General features: G+C 43.7%; 1 protein-coding gene across 5 annotated transcripts in view; it reads right to left on the bottom strand.

Annotated features, from left to right (window-relative positions):
* DAB1 (DAB adaptor protein 1) overlaps positions 1–25,879 on the bottom strand; it is a 667,553-nt gene that overhangs the window by 250,000 nt on the left and 391,674 nt on the right. The window contains exon 1 of one of the 5 annotated variants that reach the window (XM_043520678.1): positions 10,791–10,989. The exons of 2 other annotated variants lie outside the window; for them this stretch is intronic. The gene's annotated coding sequence lies outside the window, so the exon portion shown is untranslated. Of the gene's footprint in view, positions 1–10,317; positions 10,440–10,790; positions 10,990–25,879 lie in introns of those variants that run through there. 2 more of the 5 variants (XM_043520673.1, XM_043520672.1) reach the window with 2 other exon arrangements.

Raw genomic sequence — 25,879 nt, 5'->3', positions numbered from 1 at the left:
ACACATTAAAGGCTGTTATAAAGAGGATGGTGATCAATTGCTCTCCATGTCCACTGAAGGCAGGACAAGTAGTAATTGGCTTAATCTGCAGCAAATGAGACTTAGGTTAGATAACAGTACAACTTTCCAACCGTAAGGTAGCTAAGCTCTGTAATAGGTTTCCAATGGAGTTTGTGGTTGTGAAACCCCCATCACTGTAGGTTTTAAAGAACTGGTTAGATAAACACCTTTCAGAGATGTTCTAGGTTTACTTAGTACTGTTTCAGTACAGGGGGCTGGACTTGAGGACCTCTTGAGATTCCTTCCAGCTCTATATTTATACAATTCTATGACAAGCAACTCCAGTGGGTTTGACGTTATTTCTTTATCATCTGTTTTCTGAAAAATATCCTCCAAATCTATTTTTACACAGATTTTGCACTGACCGCTCATTAAGGTAAAGCGCATCTTGCAACTATAGGGCCATTTTCTGATAACATCTAAAACTAAAGTTCTGCAAAATCAGTAGTATGCCTGCTAAAAACATAAAAACAAGCGCACATGGGAAGCAAGTCTAAGGGGCAAAACAATTGAAGATAGTTGGCAGATTTTCAGAGACACGTTTTTAAGGGCACAAGAGCAAACTATCCCACTGAATAGGAAAGACAGGAAAGATAGCAATAGACCACCCTGGCTTAACCAGGAGATCTTCACTGATCTAAAAATCAAAAAAGAGTCCTACAAAAAGTGGAAACTAGGTCAAATTACAAAGGATGAATATAAACGAACAACACAAGTATGTAGGGATAAAATTAGAAAGCCAAAGGCACAAAACACGATCTAACTAACTAGAGACATAAAGGGTAACAAGAAAACATTCTACAAATACATTAAAAGCAAGACGAAGACCAAGGACAGGGTAGTCCCGTTACTCGATGGAAGGATCGGGGGGGAACAATAACAGAAAATGTTTAAATGGCAGAGGTTCTTAATGACTTCTTTGTTTCAGTTTTCACCAAAAAGCTTGGCGGTGATTAGATGTCTAACATAGCGAATGCCAGTGAAAATGAGGTAGGATCAGAGGCTAAAATAGAGAAAGAACAAGTTAAAAATTACTTAGACAAGTTAGATGCGTTCAAGTCACCAGGGCCTGATGAAATGCATCCTAGAATGCTCAAGGAGCTGACTGAGGAGATATCTGAGCCATTAGCGATTATTTTTGAAAAGTCATAGAAGATGGCAGAGATTCCAGAAGACTGGAAAAGGGCAAATATAGTGCCAATCTATAAAAAGGGAAATAGGGATAACCCAAGGAATTACAGACCAGTCAGCTTATCTTCTGTACCCGGAAAGATAATGGAGCAAATAATTAAGCAATCAATTTGCAAACATCTAGAAGATAATAAAGTGATAAGTAACAGTCAGCATGGATTTGTCAAGAACAGATCATGTCAAACCAACCTGAAAGCTTTCTTTGAGAGGGTAACAAACCTTGTGGATAGGGGGGAAGCAGTAGACATGGTATATCTTGACTTTAGTAAAGCTTTCAATACAGTCTCGAATGACCTTCTCATAAACAAACTAGGGAAATGCAATCTAGATGGAGCTATTATAAGGTGGGTGCAAAACTGGTTGGAAAACCATCCCCAGAGAGTAATTAGCAGTGGTTCACAATCATGCTGGAATGGCATAATGAGTGGGGTCCCGCACGGATCAGTTCTGGGTCTGGGTCTGTTCAATATCTTCATCAATGATTTAGATAATGGCAGAGAGTACACTTATAAAGTTTGTTGACAATATCAAGCTGGGAGGGGTTGCAAGTGCTTTGGAGGATAGGATTAAAATTCAAAATGATCTGGATAAACTGAAGAAATGGTCTGAAGTAAATAGGATGAAATTCAATAAGGACAAATGCAAAGTACTCCACTTAGGAAGGAACAATCAGTTGCACACATACAAAATGGGAAATGACTGCCTAGGAAGGAGTACTTCAGAAAGGGATCTGGGGGTCATAGTGAACCACAAGCTAAATATGAGTCAACAGTGTAACAATGTTGCAAAAAAAGCAAACATCATCCTGGGATGTATTAGCAGGAGAGTTGTAAGCAAGATATGAGACGTAATTCTTCCGCTCTACTCCGTGCTGATTAGGCCTCAACTGGAGTATTGTGTCCAGTTCTGGGTGCCATATTTCAGGAAAGATGTGGACAAACTGGAGGAAGTCCAGAGAAGAGCAACAAAAATGATTAAAAGTCTAGAAAACATGACCTTTAAAGGAAGATTGAAAAAACTGGGTTTGTTTAGTCTGGAGAAGAGAAGACTGAGAGGGGACATGGTAACAGTTTTCAAGTACATAAAAGGTTGTTACAAGGAGGAGGGAGAAAAATTGTTCTTCTTAACCTCTGAGGATAGGACAAGAAGCAATGGCTTAAATTGCAGCCGCCTCTCCCCTTTCCCTCCCACTTGCTCCTCTTCATCCCCTCTCCCCGTGCCCACCACTCACTCCTCTCCGCCCTTCCTCCCCCTGCGAGCGGTGGGCGGGGCCTTGGAGGTAAGAGGCCGAGCGTAGGGGCCAAGGGGAGGACTGCGGGCAGAGCAGAGGTCGGGATATGATCCGAGCACCAGGGCCCACAAAAAATTAATCCGGTCCTGAACATGCATGGTAGGATTATTTGATTAAATACAATATAAATTAGGTCAGACTCCTCTTTGGAGAGCTCTAGGTCCACTAAATTTCTATTCATTTGCCTTTGGGTTTGGGGAATCACAAGACTCTCAAGAAACTTCTGTTCCCTACCCACCAGAGTAATCAACATTTGCTGAAAAAAACTGAACACTGCTGCTTGACACTATCTGGAGAACAGAGAGCAAATCATCCATTCACAGATATCTCTGTACAGTAAAGAGAGCAGCTCATACATCAGTACATATTTAATAGTGCAAATGAACCAATAACTGGGTATGTTTGTAGCCTCAGGTATCAGACTATCCTACTTTTGATATGATGGACCTCCTGAGGAAGCATAAGCCTCCTTTCTCTCCACTAAGCTAACTGCAATGGGATGATGGGAAGGGCAGGTGCTGCCCTGAGACTGTGGGAGGGGGATGGAAATTGGGAAGAATCCTGATTTTGTCGCCAGCACCTGTCAAACTGAGATGCTAACTAATGCACGGGGGAGTAATCCGCTGCAAGGAAAGGGGTGAAGTCAGTAAGCCAGACTCTCCCAAAAGCAAGGGATGGGGCAACAAGGCAATAGTGACAGAGTCAGAAGGGTCTCCACTTGGAGCAGCACAGCTACATGCTTCCCTTTACTCAGGACAACTGCAAAGCTATAACTGCACTTGGATCCGCTACCCTGAGTCCATGTGGAGTCCCATGGAGGGGTCTGTGCTAGGATTAGGCCTATGACTGTATGCATGGCAAATAAAAAAAAATACAGTAGTTATTTATACAAACTACTTTTAAGTGGATTCTCATAACATTTGCTATCACCACAGTGAAAAAACCCTCAAATAGAAGAACAGCAATTTTATGCATTACATTGTTAAAATGTCTGAACACTGCTTACACCTTTAGCATCTGAAAATGTATGATGGTTGACTGTCCGAGATGAGATACACAGATGACATTGCATATAATAATGTGACAGCTTTTCTGCATCCCACTATGCTGACCTTTTCATTTTACGAAGGATGGGGCAATAACAATTCTACTTCTTTTAAGCAGAATTGATTTATGGATAAAATTATTAAGCCAAGGCCATGAAATGTAATTTTATTTAACACAGCCTGGGCAAAATCTTGTATTATTGGAAAAGTATGGAGTTTAGTTCTGTGTGTCCCCTTTTAAACCTGTTTAAATTTCATTCTTTTTAATCTATTTAATTATTTGTGGGAGGGTTAAATATTTTTATTTAAAATGGTTAGTGAAATGTTCATATTGTTAATCAATATTCATCAATAAGTCTTGTATTATTGTTGAAATAGAGAACTGCTATACAAAGGAAGAAGGCATTTTGCAAAATGGCACTTGAGGTTTAAATTGGTGAAATCCTACTCAATATCTAGCTTCTTAGACATGTTTAATTGAATACATGATAATATGCAAAAAATATGCACATAGCTGATTTATAGGTATAAAGAGAGGTCAGACTGAGAGGCTAAGGTCCCTTTTACACAACTCTGAATGCACTTAATGCTGGTGGAAAAGACCTGACAGTCTAGAAAAGTGAAGTTTATCCCCAGAAAAGGAACAGTACAGTCTTCTTCACCCCACCCTATCATACTAACATGCCTCAACCTTGCACCAGAAGGGCTGAGGTGAGATGATAGTTCAGTCTCCATGCTCATTCAGTCCTTGTCCTCTTTGATATTACTTCCAGCCAAACCTCCAGTCAATTATAGCATTTTTGCAATGCAGACACCTGGCAGTGAGGAAAGAGGTTTGGACCACCAACTCATTTCACACAGGCCAGTGAACACACTGCACAGCTACCAGACAATCTTTTATACAATCTGCCTTTCACACAGAAGTGAGAGGAAGGATGGTCCACTAGTTAGGATGCAAGCTGGATCCTAAGAGGAATGGGTTCAATTCCCTGCTCCACGCAGAGACTTCCTGTGTGATCTTGGGCAAATCTGTCTGTGCCTCAATTTTGCATGTGTAAAATGGTGATATTACTACTTCCTTACCTCACAAGGATGCTGTGAGGATAAATACATTAAAGAGTGTGAGGCACTCAAGTACTATAGTAATAGAGCCATGTAAGTAGCTACAGTAGACAGAACAATTTTTGGTCACTACTTACCTGCACAGGATATGAACGTGTGATTGAGAAGTGATACACTCTATATCCCAAAATAAATGGCCGGATTGTCAAAAGTTCTGCATATCCAACAGTCCCTCCTAACTTCAGTAAGCGTGGCCAAGAAAGCAGCACTTTTGAAAATCAGGCCACTTACTTCTGTGACTAAATATAGATTTAGGAGCCTAACTTTAGCCACCATTTTAAAAAAACCTTTGCCCCCATTATTATTCCCTGGAACCATCCACACTTTCCCAAACATAAATTTTATTGTAATTATATAGGTTCTTGTAAACAATATTTAACTGTTGTTGACATATCTTCAGGAGAATCCCGTATTAGCAGGGCAGGTTGGCTGCAGTTAGTCAGCATATTTCATCAAACAGAAACCAAGAGACTTTTCTGACAGACCAAAACCTTGCAATACTTAAAACCCAAAGAGTCAGAAAGACAGACAGAAAGAAAGAGATTCACTGAGCCTCTGGGGATGGGATGGGATGGGTTGGCAGACCTATCAAGTTAGTGTCTCCTCATCATAGATGAGCTCAATGCTGAAGTCATCTAAGTACTGCCAACTCTAGTGATATCTTCACGAGTGATGGGATTTCAGAGGGTTATGGAGTTCATCTTGCACTGTCACGAGCATCAGCCCTGCCAGAAGCCAGCTGTATCTCTCCCCACTGCTCACTGTTATCACAGGATGGGAGAGGGAAGGAGGGAGCAAAGAGCCCAGCAGTTCAGTGCAACTCTTTAAACTCCTCCCCACAACCCTCCTATGGGGGCGGGAGGAGGGCACATTTGCTCCTCCTGCCTCCAGCACCTGGGCTGGGAAGAGGCAGCGGAAACCCTGCTGCAGCCGCCCCCCTCCCCCCCCAGGTCTGGGAGAGGGGGGGTGAAGAGCTCAGGAGGAGCAGAGGTGAGGCTGGTGGGGGTGTGTGTCACTGAACTGAGTAGGGGCTGAACTGATGGTGGAGGTTGCAGGAAACTGAACTGAGGGGCATGGGGGCGAACAGGGTAGGTGGCCTGAACTGAGGGGGCCACCAGAAAGGGACAGAACTCACGGAGAGCCAGGGTGACAAAATTAATTGCTGAGCAGGGGATGGGAAGATGTGAGGATGAGAGCTCCTGTAATGGGGGTCAGAATCACCCTACTTAATAAATCTGACAGAGTGGTAAACAGCAATTGTCACACACAGGGGATAGGCAGAGTTCAAAAATCAAGAGAGAGACCAAAAATACAATATGATCTCTTTTTTTTTTTTAATCTTGATGTTTTGGGTGGGTTCAGCTTATGATTTTGATCTCCTGAGGATGGCAATATGGTTGTCATGTGTTTTGCATGAGTGAGATTATGGGACAGGACCTGATGACAGCATCAGCAAGTGTATGGTGGACAGTAATAAGCATGTTATAAATAAATGGTTATTGAGACACACATCTGTCCAATAACCTCTTGGCAGCTTAAAAGAACAACTAAAACTGATGTACTTTTAAATGAACAGTTTGCCCAAGTAAGTTCAAGAGAGACCGAGGGAAATCTAATCAAAAGTTGCCAAGGATGTGTTTTAATGAACAAGAAAGGGTAGAGTATTCCATAACTGCTAGCCCTTGACCCTAAAGGATCTGCCTCCTGTACCTTCTTGACTCTACCTGCATTGTGGCTTACTCACAGTGTCAAGTAGACTGATTGTGAAATCCATAATGAGGTTTAAATGCTTAACTTTAAGTGCCTAAATCCAAAATTTTGATCCTCAAAACCATTGCTCAGCTGCCACTTAACCTTCAGGCACCTAAATATCCTAGGGACCTGCATTTCCTAAAGCACCTAATTTCTGTTGGTGGGCATGCCCAAAGCCTCCTAAGTCCTCCAAAAGAACGCTCAAACTACACATTTACCTACTTATATTCACTGGCACAGAGACTGAGACCCAGGGCTCCCAAGAGACTGCTTAACCACTGGGCTAGAGAGTCATTCACTCATTCTATCGCCCAATTACTATTTAAATATTTCATACAAAGAGGAGCAGCTTCAACCCTAGAGATTGACACACACACAGCTCTCCCCCCCCACCCCCACCTCCGCAGAATACCCTATAATCCAGTATTTAGGGCAGGAAGGTGGGAGGCTGTGGTCCAAATCCCTGCTCTGAATCAGACATGGTGGAAATTTGATCCTGAATCTCCCACATCCCAGGTGAATGGTCTAACCACGTGGCTCTCAGGTATAAAGGGGCACAATCACTGGTTTTCTTGAGAAAGGGTTGACCGGGTTTAGGTGTTTAACTCCAACTGGGGGTTCCTGGCTAGGCACCCCTCCAATCCAGAATCAGGGGGCTAATTCCTTTGGAGATGTGGGGTTTAGGCCACACCCCTCTTCTCAGCATTTCCTATTGGCTAGTTTAGACAGCTCCCAGGATCAGTATGCTGGCTTTTGCAAATCCCATTCTTAGACATCTAACTCTCTGCTAGCATTGAATAGGGTGCCTGGGCATCTAACTCGGGGCTGGGAATTCCACTGGGCAGCAGGGCACCTACAGACAGGTGCTGTAATACTAAGCCTGAGTCCCCTTTGTGGCTCTAGCCCTAACTGGCTCAGCACAACCTGCTCAATCTGATGCTACTACTTTTGATGCCCTGTAGCTGCCTCAAGTCAACATCCTTGGCTGTTGGTGTCACTTCATCATGTGGGGCCACAGGTCAAGGGGCACGCACTGGATCTTTCACAAGCTGAGCTAAAAAAAGAAAATCAATTTCAATCCTGGTAAGATGAAACCACTGATGTGTACGAGCACTGAAGTCCAGAAGGCAGATCCTACCAGGAGACATGAGGGTGGCTGTCTTCATCCATATCTTGAGGGGCTGTTAAAGGGAGAGCAGTGCAAATGTACAGTCCACGGACTAAATTCTTTCTATACCACTGGGGACAATATGTTTTGAACTCATATGCCATGGTGATTAAATGCACTGTGAGACAAAAGAATAGTTGGAAGAAAACCCAGTATATATTTAAGGAAAGTGTGTAATGCATGTAATTAGAGAAATTAATGACAAATGTGTAAACTAGATGCTAATTTCACCTGCAGTTTGACTTCAGAAGTCTGAAAATGTGCCTTTTCCCTCTAGGTTTTAAGTTCTATTTCAGATATCAACTGCATTTAGACCGCGCAACAAAAAAAATCTCTTAAGGGTCTCTGCAAACAATGTACATCTCCACTATCTGAATGAATATCAATCCAATGTTTACCAATAATTTCCTTTTTGCTTAACTGAGTATAGCAGCAAGAAAAAGAAAAACAGTAAGCGATACAATTATGAAATGATTGAAGAAAATATTGTGTCTTGCAATGAAAACATACTGTGAATCAGCTTGAGAGATGAGCTTCGTCAACCACAAGGGTTTTTCTGTTTGAGTAGTTGAAAACAATAAAGGTGATTAAGCGTTTTAGTTGCGTATTCGAATTTAAGCAAATGGAAGAAAAATCCCCTTTTAAACAAGAATTTGGCTTTTAAAACTATTTTGATGAAGAATCTAAAGTTTAGTTTATTGTACTGAAATGCGCAACAGAACACAACTTTACAATGAAACAAACACTTAACAGTGATCTACAAGTGCCAGGATTAATAAAAAACAATAGAACAAAACATTCCGATGGCTGCTCTGCCCTACACCCTCCCATAATTTTATTATTATTTATATTGTGGGGGCGCTTAGGGACTCCAGTCTTGGATCAGGACTCCATTGTGCTAGGTGGTCTACAGACAGATCAAAAAACAATTACTCCTGCCCCAAAGACGGAACACACTCCGAAATGTTCCAGTGAATCTCCCTGAGATTTTTCCCAAACGTTCAAATTGCGATTTCTTTCACAACCTAATGCATTCCAAACGTGAATCAAGCCAATAGGAACACCCTACTGTAGTTAAGAGCTTGAGATCACAGTATTCTGAACACTAATTCACTTAAGGGCATACATTAAAACCTCTCTGGTTAATCCAATTGGACTTCTTCCCACAGTTATTAGGTCTTACTATGAAACATTTTATCCAATTCCATTTAAGAAACCTCTCTATTAAAGCCAATTTTCACTTTTAAAAAAAAAAAACTCAGCTCCTTGACTGCATTGTTGGAACTGCAAGGCATTTGGAATCTCTCATCTTGTCTGTAATTTAAAAAAGGACACTAATAATGAGAATAGGGGAGGTTTGCAATGTTATGCATTAGCAGCGAGCTCTCAGAAAGTGTGCAAACTTTCAACATGAACATTTTGACCCCTTACTCCTGAGTAACCTTTATGCAGGTATACAGGCCAATTGCAGAATCAGGCCTTTAGGAGAGGACGAGCTTTAAACCAGGGAGCTTAGTTTTAACCATAATGTTATGGACTGCCAGGGGACCCAGGCTACCGGGGATAGCCCTATTACGCAGAACCATCGATATTTAAGCAACTCAGTGAAGTCGGCATTTCCACTCCTCCCTTAGGTTCTAAATATTTCCACAATAAATTTCCATCAGACAATCCCGTTTGCGGTCGGTTTTCAACTCACAATACATCTTCCCAGAAAAAAAAATACACACACAGCGGAGCGCTTTTAAAATGCGCCCGCAGCTAACACGCTCCTTATTTAAAAATACTGGGGACAGCAGCAATTCATTCAGGAGGCGCATTATCAAAAAGACAGATTGCAGGTGTAAGATCATCTCCGACCAGGCATCAGTGTATAGACGGGCTGCAAGCCCCAAGGAACCGGAGCACAGACACGAACAAGGCGGCTCATTTCGATTTGTACTTTTAGGAGGGTTTATTTGGGGGGAGGGGCAGTGGGGTTGTTTGCAAAAGCGCTATTCAAAACCAGAAACAAAGCTCTGGATACGGGCTGGGCAATTCCCTCACCAACAGCCCCCGGGAAGCCCCAAACGCTGGCAACACAACGGTGCGCAACAGCGAACGCAAGACAAGCGGCGTCTTGGTGCGGGGCTGTCACAATAACATGGCCGTGCGTGGCGATCTCTTTGAACCAGGGGGATGATTGCTCGCTCACACACGCAGCTTCCCCCCCGTCCGCAGCGCTTCGTCAGGAGCCCGGGGATCCTCAAGACCAAAAAAAAAAAAAATCACTCCTCCAGGTCACGTTGGTTGTTGGCTTTCCTCTCTGCTTGGACTGCGGGGTGAGGCTGGCGTTGCTGTGGGTTTGGTTGGGGCTGGGCACCTCTGGGACACGAGATTTCATACAGCACCTCGGGGGTTTCCAGGGATCGCTTAAAAGCTGGGACAGAAAATGCCGCTTGTTCTGGTGCGGGCGGGGGAAAGGGGGGGGAGCAAAGGGGGCTTTGCAGCGTGCAAATGATGGGTAAAAACTGCTGCCAAAGGCTGGAGAAGGAGAAAATGCTAGTTGTCCTGTAATGGGGGGGGGGGGGGGGCTAGAAAGGCACTCCTGTCCACCCCACCTGCTCCCCCCCCCGCAGCAATAGGGTGCCCTCTTCCCCACATCCCATCCCTTCCACACGCAGAGGCGACCTGACCTCCCCACTCACCAAGGAGGCAGTGCCTGGGGCCGCCCGCCCTCCTTCCACGGGGGCAACCAGCCAACTCTTCCGGGGAGCAACCAGAAGGCACCCCCTCCTTGCCCCCTCTCTCCATCACAACTGCACGTGGCAGCTGCCACCCAACTCCAGCATGGCAATATCCGGGCAACCCCCCCCTCCTCCCCCCGTCCATCCCGCTCCCAAAGTCCCGCCCCCGCCCCCCGTCCCCAGACGGAGAGACCACTGCAACAGACAGGGAGAGCCCGGAGCTGTTATTCCCGCGGAGGAGAGGCTGCACTTCTCGTTGCTCTTGCTATTCGGTGCCACCCAGGAGAAGCCCCCCCCCCCCGCCCCCGCTGTGCACTTCTCTGACTCGGACTGCGAACACACTCGGACTGCGCGCACAAGCGTCTCCCCCATCCCCCCCTCCCCCAACACCCACCCCCCGTTTGCTTGGGGGGAGAGAGACTCGCAGCACTAACCTGCCGCGGCAAACCTCGGCGTCCCGCTGCGCCCCATGGCGCTCGCGGCAGCGGCTCCGGCGCCTCACCGCGCACGTGGCTCGGCCACCCCGGGAGAGCCGCTTCCCCGGGAGCCTGCCCCCGCCGACCCCGGTCCGCGCGCAGCCGAGCCCAGAGGCGGGAGACGGGGGAGGCGATGATCCAGGGTCGCCGCCGCCTCCTCTCCTGCGGGGGGGGGTGCGCAAAGCGGTTCTCAGTCTCCCCGCTGGGGAGGGAAGCATCGCTGCTCCCAAACTGTCTTCCCCGCCTCCCTCTCCCCCCTCCCCGCCCCCCGGCTGTTGTGCTCTCCCGTGCCCCCCGGGCCGGTGCACAGCGGGTAAGGCACAAGCCCGGGGCCACGCTGCAGGGCCTGGCCCCCAAAGCGGGGCAGGGCGGGCGGCGAAGCAGCGCGGGCATCTCCCTCCAGCCCCTCGCACAGCCCGCGCCCTCCTCCTGCCCAGCCGCGCTGGGCCCTACCCCACAAGTGCTGCAGCTCCCACCCACAGCCGCCTCTCGTCTTGCCTCACTAAACAGGCGGCTGCCGGGTGCCACCCGCGTCCCAGGCGCTCCCACCCCGGCGAGGGTGCAGGGCGGTGCCAGGGGCCAAGGCGGTGGCCGCCCGCTGTCTGTTGTCCGTGCAAGGCTTCGAAGGGCCGCCACGGCCACGACAGGGCTAAGCGATGCAAGAGCCCGAGCAGGGCAGCTAGGCCAGCCCTGGGCCGGTGCAGGATGCTCCCCCCACGCCGCTTAGGGGCCCTAGGCATTCAGCAGCAAGGGAGAGCCTTTTGCACGGTTCTTCCCAATGCGGCAGCCATCTCTGCCCCCTCCTTTCGGGGGGAGGCGAAATCTGAACCAAACAGCCAGTGTTGGGCCTCGCCCTGCAAACATCCGACAAGAAACAAGTTTCTTGGAAAGCTGCGTGGTGTTGCTGCCGCCACACAGGGCCTGCTCTTCAGAAGACCCCGTAATAGCTACTGCTAATGGGGTGGTTTTTCCCTCCTAGCTTCTCTCAGTCACCCATGAAAATTTAATGAGGCATTAAGGGCTGTTACCTTCAGAGTCAATGGGTAAGCATATTTAGCCTAATGCACTTGCTGCCGAGCCCATAGGTCTATTGCAAGCAGATCAAGTCAGAGGGAGACTCTCCTTTCAACACACAATTCACGACCCATTAAACTTATTCTGTGATAACAGCTTCTGTACAAACATAGACCCATACAAAACAGAGGCTGTCATGCACTTCCTGAAAAAGATTTACATACAGAGGAGAAGTACATTCCCGAGGTTAGTTCCTCTTCCCGATATTTTACCAGATTTATCTCCAATCAAGGCAAAAAAGGAGATCTACCACAGCTAACCAGGTAAATTGCAAAAGGAAAAACAATTCTAAGTCACAAAGGTTTGGATCTTTCTCCCATTGAAGTCAATGGGGAAATTCCCCTAACAGAATAACTAATCAGATTCAAAATTATAAACAATATCTTACCTTTATAGCCCCTTTCATCTTAAAAGATCCAACAGCACACCACCAAATTAGCAAACTCATAATCAAAAATACACAAAGGGAAAACATATATACTTCTCCCACTAGTGAAATACAGTCTTTTCTGAGGCAAATATGACAACTGTTAAAAAGGGCAAAGGAGTTCCCGTCTAGGAGTTCAAGAGAAGACTTGAAGAATACCATACACAAATGAAACTGCAGGAGGAATTTAGATAGGCAGAATGCAAGAAGTAAATACCGTAAATACATTAAAATATGTGAAACCCACTATTTCAAAGCTCTTGAATTTTATATATATATAATTTTATATATATATATATAATATACATAGTATATATTTCTATAGCACCCATCACAGTAGTATCCAGTCTGTTATATTTTTAAATGACTGTTATAATAGTCCAGTAACCCTTGTAATGTATTTGATAAATTACAATACTTTTCAAAAGCCACATCCCAGTTGTCAGACTTTCCATCTAAAAACTTGTATTCTCACCATCTATTTTTACCACAAAACTACTTTCCTCAGTTCCATTCACTTGAGAAACTACAGATGGGATTATCAATGGAGCCTCAGGGAGCATATACCTGCAGACCTTTGTCTGTGACGGTATCTAGTAGCAATAAGGCTTCCCTTCAGTGAGGACTTCACCTCAATAAGGAATGCATAAACAGTCCAAAGACAGCAACTAAAAGTCACATTTCAAGTAACTTCTTAGGACTATGTATTGCACCGTTTGTATTTGACTATGATTGTTTTTCATAAAAGGTATTAAAATATAAGAAATCAGTTGTGGATTCTAGAGTCCTCAAAATGCATGCTTCAGATTAGTCAATGCAATAGTGAACAAGATGCCCCACATGAAGCTTGCCCTTACACACTGATCAGGAAGTTGTATCTGCCATGTAGCCAGCTTATCACAAGTCTTTTATGTACAGGAAGGATGCTAGATGTTGAGGCCATCATGTTTACATTACAAAATTATGTCAACCTACTTTACATTGGCATACAGCCACCGCAGTTATTAAATTGCTTGTGTGTGTTCACACTTGGCTTCTTGTGTCGGAGATGCACATCCTCACCGGAAACACTTGTATTGATTGTATTGTTGTAGGGCTCTTGAAAGCCAGTAACGGGCAACGTAAGCAACACAGTGTCTACACTGACACAGTGTCAATCTCATTACATCAACTGTGACTCTACGCCACTCGGGGAGGTGGTGTTACTAAATCGGTATAGAGAGGCACTTACATCAGAGAGAACCCAAAAAAAGTGAAGACACTTTCACAGCTAGGTCGATGCAAGGCAGCTTACGTCGACCTAACCATGTAGCATAGACCAGGCCTCAGTAACAATAGTAACACCACTTTGGATAAAAGTAGTTAATTCTATTCTCATTGCTGAAATGTATGGATGCAAGTCACACTTCCTTACAATATTTTTTTAAATATAAAAGAATGTAATTGCTCACCAGATTGTAATATGAATGCAAATGAACTTGCTGTAATTATACTTTGCAATTGTCTACTTTAAAAACTAAGAAAATAGAACAAACCAAAAAGTAATTTGAACTGCAATTCTTCATTGTACTCCTGCAATATGCAAAAGTTACCATAAGCAACCTGTTTTGTTTTAATGTAAAATATTTTTAGTTTATAACATTGTATCACAGGTACCCGACTGAGACCATTTTAATGGTCACAGATTTTTTTCCAAGTGAACAATGTGACAAAGACATGAGAAACAAAAACCTAATTAATTCAGTTTGAGGGAGTCTGAAAGTGCTTGTTAATCTTTTTCTAGGAACCTTAAGTAAATTCAACATTCCTCCATTCTATATTCTAATCACACTTTATACCATCACAGAGTTACCCCTAAAAAAAAAAAGATTAATAGATAAACCCACAACAATCTATACAATACAGGCCAAAGGAGAGGTTATTCCATAGCAGAGTGTGCCCAGTTAGAGGAATTGAGAGACCCTAACCAGGAATGCCTAACCTAGACAATGCTATTATCATTGCATAATATGAAGATATGAAACTAATGAAGTGATACTGTAAACAAACTTTTGATGTGCTGAACGGTTGTCATAGGTAAGGTCCAGGTCCTCTGTGTAGTACTCTTTTTCTCTTATAGCACTTAATGATCAATAGAGTTACCGAAAGGCAAGCAGGACTTCCTCCTCAATGTTCTATTAAGTTTAAAACAAAGAGGTAAGGATCCATCATAGCACTTTTTTCTCTCGTAAGGACTGGTAGAGAGAGTGATGGATCGAAGGTAAAGCCAAAGGCACTGAACACACACTCTTATTTGGCAGATAATGGAATGTTCTTGTCACTTACAGGTGACTGGCAATGATTTTTTTTTTATTAGATTTGTGTTCTTTTTTGTTTGTGATACACAAAAAGGTCTCAAAGGCTCCCTGCCCTCTCCTTTACTTTCCAAAAAGAGAAAAAAATCTGTCTATTTTTCTTAAACATTAGAAGTAGCAGGAATGTCAAATCTCATATTCCCTGATTTTGCTAGAGGGCTTCTTGAGGTTTTAGAGCATGTTTACTATAAATAAAACTCTTACCAACTTTAATGGTGCAAGATGAGACCCTAACACTTTAACTGAAGGGGTTAAGGCTGTAGAATCTTTAACAAAATCATCTTTTATCCAGAATGTTAAAAAGTCACTGAAGTTATGAAAGTGTTAAAAAATACAGAGTTGTAAACAGTCTCACTAAAAATCTCTTCCCCTCTAAAATGCTTAGTTTTCACACTCTGATCTTATGATGCCATAATTTCACTAGTTCTCCAGTCATTATAGAGCTGTTTGGGATTCTCTTTCTAAAAGTTTTTTTCAATGGAAGCTGAAGTTTCCACAAAATCCCAATTTTCCATGAGAAAATTGATTTTTCCACAAAATTTTCAATTTTCTGTCAATATGCCATCAAGGTGAGCCAAATCAAAACGTTCTGGTTTGTCAAATCAAGTTGAAATGTTTTGTTTCAGGTCAGTTCAACATTAATATATGTTCACCTGAGCTGATGATGTAACTCATGGGAGGTGCAGTTCAGGTGCCTCATTCATCTCATTCTCTTCTACCGGATAGGCTTTCAAACAGGACTACATCTCCCAGGATGAACCTGAAACGATGCACTGAAAACATCAAAGCAAAATGTTTTGACACATCCAAACCTAACTTAAGAAATTTCTGTTCTATGAAAAATTTTGATTTTTCAACTTTTCATTCTGATTCAGGATGAAAAAACAGGAAATTCCCGTATTTCAACCTGAGGGACAGAAATTCTGATTTTGACCCGCACTACTTCCGGGGCAGACAACACCAGAATTTCTAAAGTAAAAAATAAGTAGAACCACAATTCTTCCCTGCCCCCCACTCCAGTTTTCTTTTTGAAAGGGGATATGAGGATACCATTTCAGGCCTGTTTAATATGTTTAATATAGCATAAGGAGGGAAAAATGGGGAGAAATCTATTTTTTTTTATTTTGCAGGTCATTTTTAACATAAGGCTCCTTGCAGCTTTAAGGGAGTCCATAGACTCCATGGGTAAGCTATGGGCTATTTTTAAAAATGCTTTCCTCTTCCCTGCTGCTGCGCTAAATACTCATTCAAACAACATGGGAAATAAACAATAGTCCCAATCCTCATGATCCAGTGTTCCTGCAGACCACCAATGAAGTCCAACTAGCACAGAATGCTGCAGCAGCCTGTCTTCTGCTCTCTGCCTGACTTCCCACAGAATTTCAAATCAATCTAAAGGTTTCAGTCAGAGGTGAAAGCAAGAGCCTGTGCGCTGTACCGGAGCGGATTGGCTTCTCCAGGCGGCAATTTAAAGGGCCTGGGGCTCCCAGCAGTGACTGGAGCCCCGGGCTCTTTAAATTGCCTCCAGAGCCCTGCTGCCAGAGCCCCGGGGAAGCGGCGGCGGGGCTCGGGTGGTGATTTAAAGGGCTCGGGGCTCCTGCCACAGCTACTGACCCGGGCCCTTTAAATAGCTGCCGGAGCGGCAGCAGGGCTCCGGGGACGATTTAAAGAGTCCGGGGCTCCGGTTGCCGCTACCGCCCCGGGTCCTTTAAATCGTCCCCGGAGCCTGCCGGAGTCCTGGGGTAGCGATGGTGGGGCTCTGGCGGCTATTTAAAGGGCCTGGGGCTAGCGACATTTCAGAGCATGGCTTTGCACCCCTGCCCATTGTGGCTAATAGCCATTGATGGACCTAACCTCCATGACCTTATCTAGTTCTTTTTTGAATCCTGCTATAGTCTTGGCTTTCACAACATTCCCCTGACTTCCATATTCACTTTCCCCGCACCAGTCATGATTTTATAGACCTCCGTTATATCCCTCCTTAGTCATCTCTTTTCCGAGCTGAAAAGTCCCAGTCTTATTAATCTCTCCTCATATGGATGCTATTCCACACCCGTAATCATTTTTGTTGCTCTTTTCTGTACCTTTTCCAATTCCAACATATCTTTTCTGAGATGGGGCAACCAGATCTGCATGCAGTATTCAAGATGTAGGTGTACCATGGATTTATATAGAGGCAATATGATATTTTCTGTCTTATCTACCCCTTTCCTAATGATTCCCAACATTGTTAGCTTTTTTGACTGCTGCTGCACACTGAGTGTATGTTTTCAGAGAATTATCCACAATGACTCCAAGATCTCTTTGAGTGGTAACAGCTAATTTAGACCCCATCATTTTATATGCATAGTTGGGATTATGTTTTCCAATGTACATTTGCTTTGCATTGTACTGATGGTACATACCTAGCCTATCCCATAATTCATACCACCATGGCTGCACTCAATCAGAACTAGTCTGAGATATGTCTACATGAGCCAGAAATTACACCTCCAGCTCCAGCATAGACATGTATTAAAAGAGCAACTAAAGCTCTGAGATGAAAACTGTGGTCGCAACTCCCCTCCCCAGCACAACGGAACTCACAACAATAAGGGTAAAGTTCATCTGTGCAGTGTCCAGTCAAAAACTATGGAATGAACTAAGGACCATCTCAAACCTCATCATCTTCTGCTCCAAGTGCAAGAGGCAATTTCTTTGACCTTGTCTTCTCTAAAAACACGTAGGAACTTGTATACTAAAAACAAATAACTGACCAAAACAAGAAACTCCACTACACACATGGGGTTCTCTCATTGGTGTACCTAATCCACCTCCTTGAGAGGCAGTAGCTAGGTCGATGGAAGAATTCTTCCGTCAGCTTACTGCTGTCTAAACTGCGAGTTAGGTCACTCGGGGTGTGGCTTTTTCTGTAATAGACCAGACATCAGTGCCGCTCTCTGAGGGTGAAGGGATACACTAACTTAACAAGGGAAAACATTGAAATTGATGATACACAAATAGCTGTCAAAAGCACATAGTACACAAACTGAGAAAATAGAGCAGCCATTCCTCTTTCTCATACAAGAGTTCTAATACATGTAGGTGTTCCATGTAACTATGTGGTATGGGAAAGTTTTCTGACGCAAGGGCGATTTTTAAAGTCAAAGGTGGCTCTTTCAAAACTTGTGTAAATTTGAGTAGATATAACTTATTTCATTAAAAACATTTCCTAGTCGAAAAAGATGTAAAAGTTTTGTCAGAAAATGCTGATTAGACAAAACTAAAACCATTTCATGGGAACGTGTCAATTCCATTGAAACCTTTGATGCAAAGCGGGTAGGCTGAGTCGCCAGCCAACCTGCCTGCTTTCCGCGTTGCTCAGTTCCGCAGGCTGTCTGCCTCATGGGCTGCCAGACTCCTCGGCTCCCCCTTTGTCCACTGCCCATGAGACCCTGGCAGCATGAGGAGCTAGACAGACTGGCAGCTCGCAAGGTACAGCAGCCCAGGAAGCAGTGCATACTGGTAGCCTAGGACTAGAGGCAGGCAGTCCAAGGTGTGGGACATCCTGCCAGTTGGGCAGAGGGGGATGTGGGCAGCCCGCAGTCAGGGAGCTGCAGGAGCAGGGAAGCCCAGAAACTCACCACATAGGCAGATGAGGATCTGGGAATTCCTAGTCGCCCAGAAATTGGGGCAGCCCACCAGGTGAGCAAAGGGAGCTGGGCAGCTTGCCAGCAGAGCAGATGGAGAGCTGGGGAGCCTGGCTACCTGTTTTGCGAGCAGAAGTGGAGGACAGCAGCCCGAGGTAAGGGAATGCATCAGTGTTTGAAAAACAAAATATTTTGGAATGTTATCCAGCAAAAAAAAAAAAAACAACCTCTGATTTTGCCTTTTCATGCATCCTGATTTGGGATGGATTTTTTTTTTTAAACACATTTTTTTGTGGACAAACGCTGTTTCCTAGCCAGCTCTAAATTGGTCATTCTACTTACTGTTTTCTTTAGAACTATACAATTATCGGAATCTTCAAGAATGCAGAATGTGTTTTGCTCTCTTCGCCATGTCCTCTCCTCAGCATTATCTTGGCTGTGATATTTATAATGGGAAGGTACCAGTTGTTTATTAATCAGTCTGGCAACTGCTTCTTACTCCTCATCTCACAATCCTTCTCCCAATCAACTTTAGTTAATTTATCAATGCAGCTTTTCTGTGGTGACTAATAAAATGGATATCTCTCACATCCAGCTCCATGTCATTAGCTATACACACACACCACACTCTCTCAGGTATCCTTCCCACAGATTTTAAAAGCGTGGCCCCAATCCTGCAAACACTTACACATGTGCTTGACTTTATTGCTACAAGGAGTCCCAATGACTTCATGCCTGAGTGTTTGCAGGATCAGGACCTAGAGGCATAGTAAATGAAAAATTATTTGTTTCTAAAAGTAACTTTTGATGGGAGTCACATAGACTTTAGCAGTTTCTTTAGGAAAAATCAGACTCAACCTGTGTTTCGTAATGAAAGAATCTAATCAAAACACCACTAAAATCAAAGGCTGTACTACTCACACCCACCCACTTGTCTCTAAATAATCTGATGGATTTGGCCTTCCAATAGGTTTAAGTTCAGTTATGCATCTTACAACAGGTCTGCAGTTTCTTTAAGGGAGCTCATTATAGATGTCAGCATTAAGGAGTTAAATCACAGCGAGAGTTCTGGATCAGGTTTTCTGATTCCCTGAGAAACACTCAGCTTCCATCTCACACATAAATTAATCATCTGAAGCTGAGCTTATTTAGGCATGGAGCCTGAGAAAGGAGCTGGTTTCCTTTCAGAGTGAAACAAATGAGGACCATTTGCCTGAAAGACAGGAAGGGGAGCTCTGGAGAGCCAACAACTACTCTACTTGTTTCTTTTAGAGCCTAGCTACATCAAAGGATTAGCTAGAGACCTTTCTAGTTTGGGCATATTTTGGTTATATATAAAAAAAGTATTAAGAAACCTAAAACTCCAGAGAGGGTTTTCTCTTACTTAACCCAAGACCCCTGCTGACTTTCTGTCCATCTGTACAGGCCCTTAGACCTGCTGCAGAGGTAAGGTTGCTTGGTGGTATGTCATCCCCTTGCAGAAGACTGAGCTGAGCAAAACTCAAACTTCTGAAAGCCAGGAAATACATAACTAAGGTTGCTCATGTACCCTTAACTCTGCCCTCTTTCGGCAGTGCCCCAATACACTCCGTTAACGTACATATCTTTGCTCTGCCAACCCCACAGTTGCTAAAATATACAGACTCTTCACCTTCCTTTACAACTCACTCACTCTCACCTACAGGATTCCATCTAAAACTACTAAAAAACAAAAAAGAAAAAAGAAGCAAACAAAAAAGATTGCCCACACCACCTTCCCTCCGGTCCCCTGAAGCTGGCAGTAGCCAATGGGAATTACTTACATACATTCGAGGTGCAGTCAATTGGAACTGCCTGGTAAAGGTGTGTTTGTGATAGGAGGATTTGTGAGGACTGCTTTCAGCTGGGTGACAGCTGTGATGATGATATGGGGAGATGTATGTTTTGCCCCCTCCAATGTGTGTGAGCAAAGGGAAGAGGTGCATCTGTACCTTAAGGATCCAGAATGCACCATTTGAATGCAGAAATGCATAGGTTATATCAGTAGCAGGGCACAGGGCTTTTATTATGAAAGATATTGTCAGCAGTGAGGTGGAATATGACAGGACTCTAATGCTTTAATCACGGTTAAGTGAAAGTGTGGGTTGAACTGTAAGTATGAATAAGGGACTTGTAAAAGTCTGTGAAGTGGTTCTTAAATTGTGCACCGGTGGTGTTCTTTCTTGGGAGCTGGCTAAGTGCGTGAGTGTATGCCAGGATCTGGAATCTCCTGAATCTTTTAGTGCCAATGGCCAGTATAGTGTCCAGGGGCTAGTCAAATACAGAGATATTCTCAAACAACCAATCCAAGGCATTCCTACCACTCACCCTCACTGCCCGGCCTCTTGGCAGTCACAACCCCTCTCCCTGTCTCTCCAGTACCCACAAAGTCCTCTGTCTCTGTTTCTTCCCCACCCAGTATAACAAAACTGTTGGTCAGATACCAACTGCTCACTATTCTGCTGTGTTCAGAGTAAACCTTCCCATAAAATAAAAACACGTTATAATGTAACAGAGACAACTTCTACTAAGTAACGTGAGTTATTAAGTCTTTATTGCACAGGTGTACAAAAGGTTCAGACTAGAAACCCCAGTGGCAGGGTGTTCACCAAGGCAATGGCATTGGCATATTCCCTCAAACTATTCAAGCAAGCAGACAGTTGCTGCATAGAAACCCTCTCACCGTTTTGTTTTCCCTTTTTCGGTGCACGTGCGCTGTAATCCTTCCAGACTGCACATCTACGCAAGCGAAGATGTGAACATGTTCACAATTTGGGTCTTCCAAAGACTTAGTGGGTGCCTTGGGTAAAAACTGACAGATTGAGACTGTTTTGACCTGCATCACATCAATAGTTCGATATCTGAGCAAACAAAACAAAAAACCAACCAAACAAAACCCTATCCTACCTTGAAACTTTTTGAAAAATTGCTAGGGGGGGGCTTATATCTCCACAACTTCGAGTTCAAATGACCCCAAATTTGGGTCACTAACCCTACTCTGCACCCTTCTGAGGCACACCAAATTTCAAAGGAATCCAACTAAGCATCTCGATTTTAGAGGACTTAAAAAGGTCGATCTTGAAACAGAAGTTGTGATGCAATCTTTACTCTCGTGGTGCTACCACGCCACTATAATTAGGAGCTAGTCTAACGTCAGCCTGTGTAAATGGTAAGCTTTTAAATCACTAAGCAATAAAACACAGGGATACTTTTACTGCACACAAAGAATGTCCATTAATAATAATGGAAATTAGATACCCCTCAAGGAGGAAAATATCTCATTTTCATTAAACTATTGGATACATCTGGGGCTGTGGTAGTAATAAAGAGATACTGAGCAATATTAGAGAGAATCTGAGAAATGTCTGAGAAGGATTTCTGTGTGCCACTTCCAAAGAATCCAAAAGGATTCTAAAAATGAGAGACAGACACATTTATTACATTTTACCAGATTCAAGGATGATTTCAGACCTGGCATTCAAATATTTGAACAGTGAATCAGCCGTTATCTCTGCTGTTAAGATCTTACTAAAATAAACCAATGCATAGAATATCCTTGGCCAACTCAGGCTTCAGCTTCCTCAAAGAACCACTCTCCATATTTGCTGATATTATAGCCCACAGCAGGATCATCTTGATCACTCTGGAGAAGCCGTACATGAGTAGCTCCACACATGATGATGGCTTAAGTTTAATAGGCTCCTCTAGGTCAATTAGGTACTGAGTGGAAAAAAAATCCCTATCTTCTCCATTATCCATAGCTATTGTATCTCACTAGCCATTTCCCCTCTTATCCATTATCTTTTACCACTGCAGTCTGTCCTCAGTCACCTAATTAGTTCCTCAGCCATTCAATAGTTATATTAATAGTGATGTGGTACTGTATCCAGTGCTTTTCTCAACTGGAAAGAAATTATATCTTTCATTTCAACCTTGTCTACCTTCTCTCGCTTCACTAAAACTTCACTATAGAACTCATGTTATCAGACATGAGCATTCTCTGAAAGGTCCTTATGAGACAAGCTCACAGATGTTGGTCTGTAGGTTACAAAAAGGGTACAGGGCTGGACTAACATGGCATCCTTGTAATCTCAAATGATGAGGGTCTCTGTAGAAAAAAAATCATGGTGCTCTTCCTAGTAAAACGATGAGTCTGACTCTGTAGCCTTCTGGCAACGACACGACTAGAAAAGGCGGATGGCAAGCATTGAGCATCCAGTGCTATCTGGTGAAAACCAGACGGGTGATCAAGGAAGCATGCAGGCACATGTTGGACCCACTGGATTTGTATTAAAAATGAAATTGAGACCTGCAAGTTCCTTTTAAAACCCAAAGTTCTTTTGAATCCTCAGTATGATCCAGAGGATGGTATTGCACACCTCTTCTATGATGTATAGAATGACTTGTTTCATTTGCACAGTCACAGCTGTTCATTGGTCCCTTAATTCACCTCCGTGAAGACAGTGTGATCTTGTGGTTAGGCCATGCGGTAGGAGTCGTTGGCTTGATTGAAGTCCCAGCTCTGTCAGTTAACCAGCTGTGTGACCTAGGGTAAGCCACTCTGTGCCTCTGTTTCCCCATCTCTCTCACAGGGGTATTATGAGGCTCACTCAATCTTTGTGAATCTTCGGTAGAAGGTGCTACACAGGCACTAAGTGTTACTAATATGTGCTGCTATTGATATTCTATTTTTCCTCCAGGGTTTGCAAACAGGACCTTATAACTGACTGTGCTAGTTTCTGTTAGCCTCCGTTAACCATTTAAAGACATTAATAAACACACACGTGGTGAGGGCTGTTTCCTCAGATGCAAACAAATCTACTTAGACAGCTCCATTTTACAGTCTGAAGTTGCCAGTCTCAAATCAGTTTCCAGCTAGCTGGCAGGGGACGGAAGTGCACCTTGCCAAGGAGGGTTTTTGCAAGCACTGGAATTTGTAAAAGCACTAGGGATTACAAACCACACTGTTTCACACATGCCCATCAAAGAGCCTGTAATTCTTGCGAAACACCAGCTTCTTCAGAAATCCAAATGGTTTCATATTTGAAACCCTCTTTGGCAAGGCACATTTCCACTCACTGCCAATTAACTGCAAACTGATTTAAGATGAGCAACTTCACTGTCAGCCTCCAACAGAGAACATGCTCCTGAGGATGATCTGGCATGTAATAAACAGTTCTTGTTACCATGTTTAAGCTCATCTTTGATAGTTGGCAATCCACAGCTAGCTGTGATGTTCCACACAGGAAAGAAGCCATCCGTTCAATATCCTCTCTTTCTAGTAAACGTCACTGGATCAAGATTTTATACTCTGAGCACATAACTGACTCTCTTATTTGCAGAACTTCCCGTGTTCTGCGTTATTTTGGGGAGTACTTACAATAAACAGAACATAGGTAAACAAACAGAAAAGGGAAGGGTAATAACTATTGCTATAACTCACCAAGTCATGCTGTGCTCTTCTTCCAGGCCCTAAGCAGAGGGTCCAGATCATCCCTTCCCACAGTGAAACCCTCAGGACAGCACACAGGGGGAGGAAATCTCCATGAGGATCCCCAAGGAGAGTATCTTCCCTATCGTTCCACTGGGTCAGTTCTGACCTCCCACAAATAACCAGTGGGGCTATTTCCTGACCTAAATCCTCAATGCTGGAGGACCCACAGGAGGCCATGGCCATCCGTGTGGAGGCTCTGTGGCTCTGCCCTAGCACCATGCCTCTGTACTGGCTGTGGCCCCCAGAGCACAAGGGCCATTGCAGCCATGCTTCTGGGGGCTCTCCCTAGCTGCTGTGAGCTCCCCAGAACTCCTGCTGGGTGATCCACACTAAAGTCAATGCGGATGAGAGCTGCGTTCTCCTTTCTGATTAAGCTCTGCAGAGCGCATGTGTGTGTGTATGTTTTCCTACCCCAACCCTCACACTACCATCAGCCTGCCCATTCCTTCCGCTGACCCACTCGGTCTCTAAATCCATCCTCATGACAAACCAAAAATCACGCAGCACCCTCCACAGCGTCCAAAGGAGAGCGCTGAGGAGCGGTCTATGGAGGCAGAAGAATCCTTACTTCCATCCGTAGAGAGTCCCATCTATGCACAGTTACAGAGGATAAGAATTGGGCCAGTGTTCCTCAGACTAACATTGTATCCAATACTGCAATGAGAAAAAAGGCTTCTATTGACAACAATGGGAGATTTGATGGACAAAGTCTGGCCTCTAGTACACTACTTACTACCCTCGACAAAACACAATCAGAGAGAGACAACAGGCGATGTTTTAAAGAGAAAAATGTACACTATAGTTTCAATATGAACATCCTGGCCACTTAAGAAATGCACACAGCACCTACAGTATTTTCAGTTACATCCATTTGCTTACACAGATATCTGCATGAATGCATACACAATGTAGTTGTTAAAAAGCTTTTCAAAGACTGAAGAAGCATCGAATAATAACTAAGCATTACTTCACACAATTTTCGGGTTGAAGCTGCTATGTAACATATTAGTTATAGGTCTTGCCAGTTCTTTGTCCCATCTGACAGTTAGCAAACCTGGTTAACTAAGCTGTGCAGTATTTCTTTTTATTCCTTGCTCAATCTACACAACTGTACAACTTTACTTTGCACTCGTCTAGCTTATTATTAAGCAATCATCTGCTTTGGTAACCAGTAAATATAATCAAAATTCTTTGCATTTCAGATCCACTAAACATTTTCTAGTCTCTGAAATATAAATATATCTTGCTTTTTGCTTTTCAATCAACTACTTAAATCCTGGAGATTCTAAGAGACCTCTTTTGGTGTGATGTTCTGCAATCTTGACAGCACAAGACCGTCATGCCGCAGTAAAAATCATTGTCACAAATATCATATTTAGGGTAACATCCAGCACACCAGTTCTGTCAAAACCATGATCATTCAAATCACAGACAGTAACTAGTAAGCGAATAATATACTTTTTTGGTTCTTAGGCCATATTCAATTTTTTTCCGCTTTACATTCTCCTTGCAATATTTAGACTGGGTAGAGAGTTTTAAACATGTCAATGACATAAATAAACATTTAAGTAGCCAGTCTACCTCGGGCTCTGTTCTTGTCACATCTCAAAAGCTTAACATGGTTGGATCTGGTCAGTAATCGGATGGGAGACCTCCAAGGAAAACCCAAGTGCTGAAGTGAGTGGCACTCTATTCAGTAGGTGGCACTCTAACCTCAGATTAGACCTGAATAAATGCCCCAGGATGGTGTTAGGACCACTGTTGCTGTAGGTGCCAGCTTCTGAATAAGACCAAGCATCTGCTCTTACTTCTGATAGGCATACGAAAAGATTCCATGGCATTTTTCGTAACCCTAGAGTTTTAACCTTAATGTCTTGGCCAATTCTAGACTGGGTGAGCACATCATCTACCTAACCTTCCCCCTATAGTTTCCACTACAGAGATTATTCCTGATTTCTCCCATCTTAAAACTGCTGTAGAGAATGGTTGCTGCATCTCAGTGGAAGCATCATTACAATGGTGGGTGACTGTCCTCAATGCACTGCATAGAA

This window comes from Chelonia mydas, chromosome 8, assembly GCF_015237465.2.
Source record: "Chelonia mydas isolate rCheMyd1 chromosome 8, rCheMyd1.pri.v2, whole genome shotgun sequence".
In the NCBI taxonomy this organism is placed as follows: Eukaryota; Metazoa; Chordata; order Testudines; family Cheloniidae; genus Chelonia; species Chelonia mydas.
This window is presented reverse-complemented; position numbering and strand designations above follow the sequence as displayed.